Here is a 10,840-nt window from a genome sequence, read left to right on the forward strand (position 1 = left end):
TTTCCTCCGCGAAATGTTTTGTGAAATCACTTCCTCCTTTCGTTGTCCCCTCGGCCAATGGGGTCACTCTAACCAGGGCTCGAGTCCTCCTGGTGTTGCAATGGGTCGTGACAGAAATATCATCACAACATAAGCGAGAAGTTGTTCAAGAAAAACCCGCTGTGGTTCTGATTTCCTTTAAACACACATTTAACAAAAGACTGACGTTCTTTGTGTGTTTGTGTACATGTTTATTGCACATGCAGGTAGTTACACATTATATTTTTCAGATTTTGTATTCACAAACTTTGCTAAATTGGACATGGCATGGATGTTTATGTGTGTGTGTTAGTGTGTGCTCCTGTGGTTTTAACTTAGTGTTTTTGTTGTGTTGTTAACAGTGAAATGATGAAAAATGTTATCATTTATTAATGATGGTTGTTATTAAGTGCTGCCACACGAACAAATGTGAACATATATGTGGTTTGTACTCACGTTATATGCCAACATTTTATTCTGGCGTCTGAGCTCTACTTTTTGGGACAAAGGGATGCATTATACCGATGATAGTGATAGTTCACATTTTCACTTCCTTTTACCACGATGCAGCCTGTCACAAAAAATTATCTCACATCCAAAATGCTATACAGATATATACATATATATATATATATATTTTACATTTGTCAGTTCAATTTTCAGTTATTTTTACCAACAGAGTTACTCTCACATCCAAAATGCACAAATATTTTCACAATTAAAAGTTTTTTTTATTTTGTCATCGTCATTTGGTTTGAACGTTTGTCTCCCAACGGAAATATACAACACAGTGACCTAAAAACATGAACCACCTGCACCACAAACTATTTGCATAAATGCAGCCAAAAGGTGACGCCTCTCTGCACAGGCTCACCTTAAAGTAAATGCTATAGAGATGAACAGAAATGTTGCAAAGCGAGTTGTTGCTTTATTACTTAAACTTAAGTTATTCCAGTCATGCAACATAAATCAAATGTCTATAAGAAACAAAGAACCCTATTAAATTAATAGGACCTTTCAAAATCTTAGCTGTACTACAGGTACACTTTTGTGATGAATCTTTAAGTCCTCAAAATAAAATTTCTATAATGTTTATAATTGTATGTGTAAATTAAACCTCAACTGCATTTTTTTCACTGGATTGGTAAGAACATCCAAATGAAGTGGTTATTTGCAGTATGTATTAATTTAAATATTTTTTTGCTGAATGGTTACAGTAATCAAATTAATAGCAATAAAACCATTTTACCCAAATGAAGAATCTTTCATTTTCAAAATTAGGTTTCAGAAGACGACGGACTGGAAGCTCTGCTGGGTCTTTCTGTTGGTGCTCTTTGGAAACTTCAGGTGTTATTCTCCTTGTGTCTCTTTGTGTGTGTGAGATATGCAAGTCCAAGGCTCACTGTGGGATTTGTGCATAATTAAAACACCTTTTATTTTACATGGGAATATATATTAAAATGACCAGCAGCTGCTAATATAAAGACATTTATTTGCCACAGATCCTGTCGTGTGCCTCGGACTATGACGAAAGTCCTCACAAGTATTTACATCTCTCTTATCTGTGCTTACTTCACATTTTCAGTTCCTTTTACCAAGATGCAGCCTGGCACAACAATTTATCTCACATCCAAAATGCTATACAGTTATTATTTTTATTCTTTTCAGTTCACTTTTTCAGTTCTTTTTACCAACAGAGTTAATCTCACATCCAAAATGCACAAAAATGATCAAAATTAACTGTTCTACCAAAAGTGTTGTGTGTCTCATTCAGGAGTTGTTTCCAGATGTGCATGTAGCAGAATACAGCGAATAATTGTGTTTTAAATGTAAATTAAAATATGCAAACTGAATGCACTTTGTTAGATGAGGTCACTTGTGTTGTGCTGACTGGGTGAAGGGTTTTGACAAAGGGAAGTGAGGAATGTGGTGATGGTTCGACTTGCACACAGACTCGTCACCGAGTTATTGATTTCCAGCCGTCAACACGTCTTCCAATGCTGCACTCTGGTGGCTCAAACACACGTCTGCAAATGTGTGTTTTTTCCTCAGTGTGTGTCTGCGTGTGAATGTGCATGTCTGTCTGTTGAGTCTCCTGCTTGTGCTGCCCTCTAGTGGCACAGATAGACGTTGTTTCACATGAGATTTTGAAAGCTTGTTAAATCTTTCTCAGTGTGCAGGAAGAATCATTCGCAGCTTGACAAAATAAATGTTTTAGTGGTTCCCGGTCCTGTACAGAGTTTAGTTTCTGTGTCTAAGGTTTCCTGCAGACACAGTTGACAGTAGGTTGTGTTTCAGAGTAACAGGGATACAGTTAAACATTCTCATCAACTTTCATCAAGAAATCTCAGAAAAGGATGATCAGGACGATGAGAAAGTTTTTACACATTTTGTTGTATCACTGGCTGTAAATTGTTTAATGTTATTACTTCTTAGATGTAAGTATGTTTACTCCAGAAATGTGCTGAAGTGCATGTTTGAGTTGTAGCTCATTTCCCTTTAATGACACTTTATACTTTATTTAATTTATTCTCTGCATTTAACCCATAAATATTAGGAGCAGCCATTGGGACGCTAGTGCCTGGGTCACGAGCACTGACAACAAAAGACACATGATTAGATGCTTTTAAGATTTTACATTTAAAAAAAACATTTAAAGAAAAGCAAAGATAAGATAAAATACCAAGAATAACAACAGATTTGCGCAGCAGAACATTCCTGTTAATCCTCTCATGACCCCTCATCTTTATCTTGTGCCCTCTGGAGGCGTCTGACCCCTAGTTTGGGAAACACTTGACTAAAATAGCTGCATATTATAAATACCGCTCTAACAGTGATGTGTCAGTAATAACAATCCTTTCCCTGCGCCTGGAGATGGTATAATAACCATATGAGCCAACGAGTACTTTTACTTTTTATACTTTGAGTACATTTGCTGATAATACCCGTATACTTTAAGCAGGATTTTGAATCCAGGACATTAACTAATGGAGTATTTTGATTCAGTAACAGTTCTGAATACTTCTTCGATGAGATGATTCATGAAATTGCAAGTAACCAAACACATTTTTTAAACTTCATCCATCTCAAAGTGATTTAACAAGTAAAAAATGTGAGTTCTGCATCACAATGTCAAAAAACAACTAGACCTTTGTGAAATATGTTGTTGAAATATACTGTACATTTAACAGGACTCAAATCGAAAACTTAGAACTCCCACACAGTCTCACTTCCTGCTGAAATGTCTATATATTTTAAATATTTCATAAGTTATCTGGGCAACATCATAATACTTCCATGAAGTGTCAGAAAATATCATTAAAGAGGTTATAAAGATACAGAAAGACTCATAGTAAGGGTAAGTAACATCCATGCAACCTTTATTTGTATTTAATAATTAGGGCCACTGGTGGATCACTGAAAGCATTACTGAACAAATATTTGAACTTTTTGTAAAATTAATGTTATTTATTTTAAAACAGAAGAAAATTGGTTGTTTTCTCCCTGAACGGCTGAAAAACAGGCAGATATTAACGATGCTTTTGTTGTTCTTCCTCCTTCCTGCCTCCTTCATTATGAAGACTGCACCGACACTGATTTATCTCCCATTAAGTCGGTGAATGTGTTTGACTCAGCAGACTGTAGTTGACCTGTTTCAACATGACTTCGTCTGAGCGACTGAAGGGGTTTTTTTTTTCTGCACTCGGCCGGAAGCGTTTGTTTAAGCAGTCAGTGTTTGAAGAGCAGAACTTGTCTTAACTTGGTGTTGTCGGAAGTTTAATGAAGTATTTGGTTACGTGCATAACACAATGTGCCATCGTCACTGTGTTGCAGGCAGTAGTAGTAGTAGTAGTAGTAGTACTGTGTGATATTATTATTATTTACTCACGTAAAAGTAGGAAGACCACAGTGTAGCAACTAAAGAATTCAAAGGAATTTTATTTGTATGGCACGTTTTATTATAAGTCGTATTTTAGTTCGAGGATATATGAACTAAAATACAGGAAAATTCAACGAGAAAAAAAGCACTGCCGTTTTACACCAGTGTCCAGCAGACATGCATGAAGCAGAAGTAAGTCAAGTCATTACCATTAAAGAAGGAGCTTCTTTTTCAACCCACAGAGGAATTAATGAAAACACGACCTATTAGTGATATTATGTTTGAGTCAACTTGCCCTTTCCCTTGTCCTGTTATTCAGATTCTCCGGAAAAAAGAAAGGAATTCTGGGATGTGACAGACATAGCTACTGTTGGTTAAGCAAACAGTGATGGGAAGTGAATAATAATAAAGGGCTTAACTGAATGATAACTTGGGGGAAGGATGAATCACAGGTTGAAGATATCAGACATCACAAGGTGGAAAAAAACAATGTATAACTGTTAATTTACTGACTCTTAATAACCTGCTGTCTGTTCTGTCATGTTTCACTCTGTTCAGGCAGCAGCATTAAGATGATCCCCTACATTACATGTGGTGCTGTGTTGGTCCATTAAACATGTGTAATGGATTGTTTCGGAGGCATTATTCTGGCCCTGACCAGACCCGGTATCAACATGTGCCCTGAGTGATCCGATCACAAGTGGACAGCTCCAAGTACAGGTGTGAACGTCCACAGTTCACATCGAGGACGCATTTAAGATATGATAACTGAGACCACACTCAGAGGTGGTCTGGGCCACATGTGACCGCAGTGTTTAAGCAGTGTGTACGCACGAGTCCTGGGCCACATCGAAGTAGAAGAAGAAGAAGAAGAAGGAGAAGAAGAGGAAGGAGGAGAAGGAGAAGGTGAAGAAGATGAAGAAGAAGAAGAAGATGAAGAAGAAGAAGAAGAAGGTGAAGAAGATGAAGAAGAAGAAGAAGAAGAAGGAGAAGAAGTATAAGAAGAAGAAGAAGAATAAGAAGAAGGAGAAGAAGTATAAGAAGAAGAAGAAGAAGAAGAAGAAGGAGAAGAAGTATAAGAAGAAGAAGAAGAAGAAGAAGGTGAAGAAGATGAAGAAGAAGAAGAAGATGAAGAAGAAGAAGAAGGAGAAGAAGAAGAAGAAGGAGAAGGAGGAGAAGAAGAAGAAGAAGAAGGAGAAGGAGGAGAAGAAGAAGAAGGAGAAGAAGAAGAAGGAGAAGGAGGAGAAGAAGAAGAAGAAGAAGAAGAAGAAGAAGAAGAAGAAGGAGAAGGAGGAGAAGAAGAAGAAGAAGAAGGAGAAGAAGAAGTGACTATTGACCACAATATCCCCGGACTCCCTTTACAAATTGCAGAATTTTGAGAACTGTTGCATGAAGAGAAACCTTTCCAAAAAGCTTGCGAAACAGCTACGGCACAAATTAAATCATCCGTGCTTTCTTGTAAATTCTGCACTGAATACAACTCAAATTAAGTTGTTTCTTTCCTTGTTTTCTTGCCAGTTTCTCACAGCGTTGCTTTACACACAACCATGTCCACCGTGCTTCCTGCCCGCCAACATTTAGCAGCTGCGTGAACACACTGTTTCAACTGATTTCACCATTTACACCAAATATATGAAAATATTTGCCAACTCAATTTTGTGACTTGTGGAGTTCGGAGAAACACTCTCTATTACAAATTCTTGATTAGCTGGCCCTTTCACTTATACACTTGGCTAATGTTATACCTGAAGCTTGGAGCCAGTGATGTGTCTGACAGACTCGGAGCTGTCTCTGTGATCTGATCACTCTCTTGAGGTCTAATCAGGGCCTTTGTATTCATGAAAACCTGTGTTTTCTTAATATTTTGTCAAGATTTTGTTGTTCAGTTATCTCACACTGTCTTTAAAAGCTGCATCCTGGTGTTAATGATTCACCTACATCTGGTGAAATTCCTACCTTGTAGTTCTGGTTAACATTCCTCCCCCGTTTGTTTTGCCTCTCCTGCCAAGTCCTTCCAGGAGGCTGAGGGTAAGAGGAAACTTTTCACTTGGAACTGAGAGTTTGACAGACAGCCAGACAGCAGACACTGAGCACTAATACAGAAGATCTGATAAGGAGTTTTGACATCTTTGGCACGTCACAGTCTAGTCACAGTCTCGTCTCGCGGGCATCCTCGTCCTCGCTGTTTCACTGCAGCAGGAAGTCGGGATGAGTAATCTTGAAACATGTGATGCTTAATTTTTCCTTTTAAAGAGTGAGTCTCTTCCCTGCAGGAAGAAACAGCAAATACAAACATATTTGTGCTCCGTGCATGATAACAGCTTCCCTCATAAGAAAGGATCACATGCAGGGAACTTTCTTTTTCTCAAGCCTGGACTTTCATTCCTGACCTCTGGAGACAACAGCTCCATGTGTTGGATGAAGGCCATGAGGAGCAGTTGAAAGCTCCCAAGTGAAACTTTCATCTCAGATTGTTTGGTCACGATTGTCGTCTTTTTTTATATATAATATTTAATTAGTGAGAGAGCAACAGCAACGCATCAATGTACAATTACTTTTGTCCACATAAAAGTCAAACATTAATTTAATTGAAGTAAAAGTATATATTATTTACAGAAACATGTACTTAAAAGTACAATTTTGAAGTTCTTGTACTTTCATGTTTCTTTATGCTTCTTCTCTTCTACATTTATTGAAGCTACTTCTTAAGTTTAAACTATATAAATAAAACATATAATCAGAGCATCACACACATTGTTATGCATTAAACTTTAGTATGAAATCGTTCAATTAGACTCCTGAATTACCTGAAACAGCTAAAACAATAAAATGCTGATTACATGTTAGTTAAAACTTGTTAATGAACTCTTAAAGAGTATGCCTACTGACACAATAATTAAAGGGCCACAGTTGAATAAGTTGCTGTTTAATATAACTTCAGACACCAAATAAAACCAAACCACTGCACATATTTAGTCTTTTCTATGCGATCTCCTTTTGATAACTAATGTCATCACTGATGTGTTATTTCACTTCCATTTGCTGAGCCTCCCTAGAACTTAATCTTAATCAGGGGAGGTTATTTAAGAGATGTGAGTCGTTGTGTTATTGTTGTATGTCTATTTATCGTGCTGCAGGGGTGAAGTAGTTTTGTAAGTTAGCATCGTCCTGGTTTCCTCGACAAAAAGCCTCTGGGATTTCTTTATCGGATTTTGGTTTGTTGGAAGTAAAAAAGCTAATGGACACTGCGGTCACATGACTTCAATGTCACCACCAAGATTCTTACTACACTACATTATACACACTTTACAATAAACTGATCGATCTACAAGTTGTAAAGTTAGAGTTAGAATAGTTTGCAACTGAAGTCGGCCTGTGAAGACGGACTGGTGAACAGATGAGTCTCCGTGATTAATGTCCATGACGACCTCTCCAGTCTCATTTAGACACTCGTTAGCAGCCGCTGTTTTGAAGACACGTAAACACTTTTTAATTCAAATTTACTGACATGTTTTATATCATGGAACAAAATGTCTTCGGCTTGTGTTTCCACAGACCTTATTTCAGTTTGACTTGGAGGGACGAAGGAACCTGAAGTGCTTTTCTGTGACATCGACTGTTTGCATGTTTATTATTTATCATTTTTTAATTGTTCACCCTGTCTAGGTCCTAATCAGGGGAGGTTATTTAAGAGTGGAGTCTCCGTATTGCCTGAGTCTGTTCTAGTCTTGAACGTCGAGCTCCTTGTTTCTGAAGTCTATACTGAGTCTATACTGTCTGCTCCTTGTGAGGCGTCCTCCTCCCACTGAGCTCCCCCGTGGAGGTCGGCCTCCCACTTTGAAAACCTCTGCTGGAGGAACTGAATATTTCGTTCATTGCATCACCGCTGTAAATCATTCATATGGTACAACATAATCACAGTTTACGTTCCTTTTACTTCCTCTTTTTATCTCTCAGACTGGAGCCGCTCTTTCGACAGCACAGTAGTGAAATTAGTGGTGGAGAGCAGTGAAATTCAGTCCTGGTATCTAATAGTGTCACGTCCTGAAAAGCTGACGACATGCTCAGTTTCAATATTGAGTGCAGTTAAAAATGTTTTTAACACTTTGTCTTCAATTTTCATCAAAGTTATAGTCGATAATTATGTGAATTTGTCTGTATCTGGGTCTGTAAACCTTATTATATTTCCTTCAATGATAAATATTGATATTTCCCACCAGTTTTCAAATCAGATGACACATGAGACATCTAGTTAACTGTGCACAAAATGATTTACATCTGAAAAAGATGAATTGAAAGGAAGCAGGAGGCGAATGGTGATGTAACAGAAGTCTTTTTCATGTTCAGACTTGTTGGGACACATTGGGAAAGGTCGGGTGACAGAGGATGGCCAGAACACAGCAGCTACTGTAGGGCAGGAGGGAGAGGCAGGAGCGAAACAGCAGGAGCAGGAGGAGCAGATAAGGAGAACGTGAGACAAGGAATCCACATGTACTGATGCACATTTAAACTGACACATTAAAAAACAAGAGTGGAAAAATCTTGAAATTCTTGAAAGTTTTTTTTGGAAAAGTTGTTGCAAGCAAAACATGATGAGTTTTTAATGAACTGTGGTGATGATTCTGGATATCCCTAAATAATTAATGATCTAATTTGCTGTATTTAATTAAGCCCTCAGCAGGCCTCTCCCTCCTGGAGCCTGGTGGGTGGAGTGAGGTCGTCATCTGGATTCAGCTCACCTGTTCTGTCAGAGGATAAAAGCTGGTGGCTGTCAGTCCTTCACTTCCACCCCATGGTCTTTGTCTTTTGTTTGCTTCTGATTTGTTTTATCCTTGTTTTACATACACTCCCTCACATCTGCTCCCTCCTTGTCACCTCATCTGAGCCAGTTTGCAACAAATCCTGGATGAGCTCCCGTTTGTCACAAACTGGCCGGCTGCTACATGTCGCTCTGCAACTTTCTGACCCCCAGATGTGTTTCCAAGAACATAAAAACTCTTCAAAAACAAGAGGAAAGACATCTGTAACTTTTCAAGTTAATATTAGACACAGACAGAGGTGAAATCATACGTCTGTCTTGGTTGGAAAAAAGTAACAGCTGCATAACATAACTGTCCATACATGATGATATAAACCCCCGGGAACTGAACACCAAACTCCCACATTCTCAAGAAATTCCACAGGAAGCACCGACGCGCCGGCTTCTTCAATCTGTGCTTTGATTTCACGCCTCACTTATTGTCAATGGGGAGATCTGGCTGTTGTCCGGCTGTCACGCTGAATTCCTGCCTAATGTGATGGTTAAATCGGTTCAGTTTAGTCTGCAGAGTGTTTGATCTCTAAAAATAGTCAGTCTGTGTCAGAGCGTCCAGAGTACAAATATTGTCTTTTCATGCCTGCGCTGAAAGCTTGCGTGCAGGTGCTGACTTGCATCATTTTCATGTTTAGACTCCGAGCGCGCTTTCTTGTCACCTTTCAGCAAGTTTGTCACACTTTCTGTAAGCTCATATCAGATTCAGTGAGCCAAAAAAAAAAAAAAAAAAGACAAAAACCTGCATCCGTCAGTCCTTTGCATGCTGCCTCCCCCACTCGCCCATTCACTGCTGCATTCCTCACATTCCTCCATTCAACAGAGGTCAGAAAAAGAGAGAGAGAGAGGAACAGATCAAAAGCAGAATATCCGGGACGTGGGTGGCTGGGGAAATGATTACTGGGTCTGTAAAAACCACTATTGAGGACAAGCCCCCTTCAACCCCTCCTAACAGTCTCCCTATTACCCCATATGGGTATATTTGATGACAAAAGGAGGCCGGACGAGTCAGCAACCGTTATGACGTACCTCCCTCTGTTTCCGTGCATCACTTTCACTGGCACAGAGTTCAGCAGTTCAGCATTTGAAGCCAAACGCCATCTGTGATCCCAACTGGAACATAAGACAGGAGGAGCATACTGGGTTTTTCTTTTTGATAAAAGAGGTTGGGGAGGTTTCAGGATGCAGATCTCATGTGTGAAGTTTTCTCCATCCTGGTGGGTGGAGATTTAGTATCACACACATTTCATAAGAATCGGAAACTAGTTCTAGCTTCTTGGAAACTGCAACGTCATTCCTCAGATTCAGTTTAAACCCACTGACGGTGCAGCTTTAACACACGCCAAACCACCGTTAAATGAAGTGAGTAACATAATGATGCTCCAGTTACATTAGTTTTTTAGCTGACACTTGCATCAAGAGTGAGTAAGTCCTGACTTATTGAACAGCAGTTAACCTGCTCATTCTCTGCACTGCGATCAAAAATTTCCACTCACAAACAAATTGAGTGAAAGTAACAGCAGGAGTGACGCTGCCAGAGGTCAAACGTGTTTACACCTAAATGCATCACTGAACTGTTGACTGCCGCTGCATCAGGAACATATCTGCAAAATAACTAACTGCCAAGGCATTTTATGAGGTTTTCTGGCAACTAAACCATGTTTAACATATTTATGGTTAAGGGAAATGGGAAAGGAAATATTGTGGTCTTGGTTAATTATTGAAAACACAACAGTGACTAAGACCTTTTTAATATTTCACAGAAACCACAATCTTTCCCCATCCAAGTGTTTGTGGTATACCCAACCATCCAACATGTTTTTATGGGCAATTGTCACATTAAAAACCTGTGGAAATATAGGAAATTTAAAAAAAAGAAGAAGTTGAAATGCCAGGTATGACTAGTGCTCTTTCACTCACGTCAAGCCAACTGCAAAATCTCCCTTCAGGCCTCCCTCCACAGAAACACCTGAACTCACCCTGCCTGACTACACTGATAACGACCACCCTGTAGCTCTCTGGGCCAGCGGGAAGATGTGTAGGCTGAGCAGATACCTCTACGCTCAACAAGCTGTGACTAGCTGGTGAACATAGTGGAGCTAAAGAGCCAGATATTTTCTTAGAGACTAAAT

Source organism: Pagrus major, chromosome 16 (genome assembly GCF_040436345.1).
Source record: "Pagrus major chromosome 16, Pma_NU_1.0".
Taxonomy (NCBI): Eukaryota; Metazoa; Chordata; class Actinopteri; order Spariformes; family Sparidae; genus Pagrus; species Pagrus major.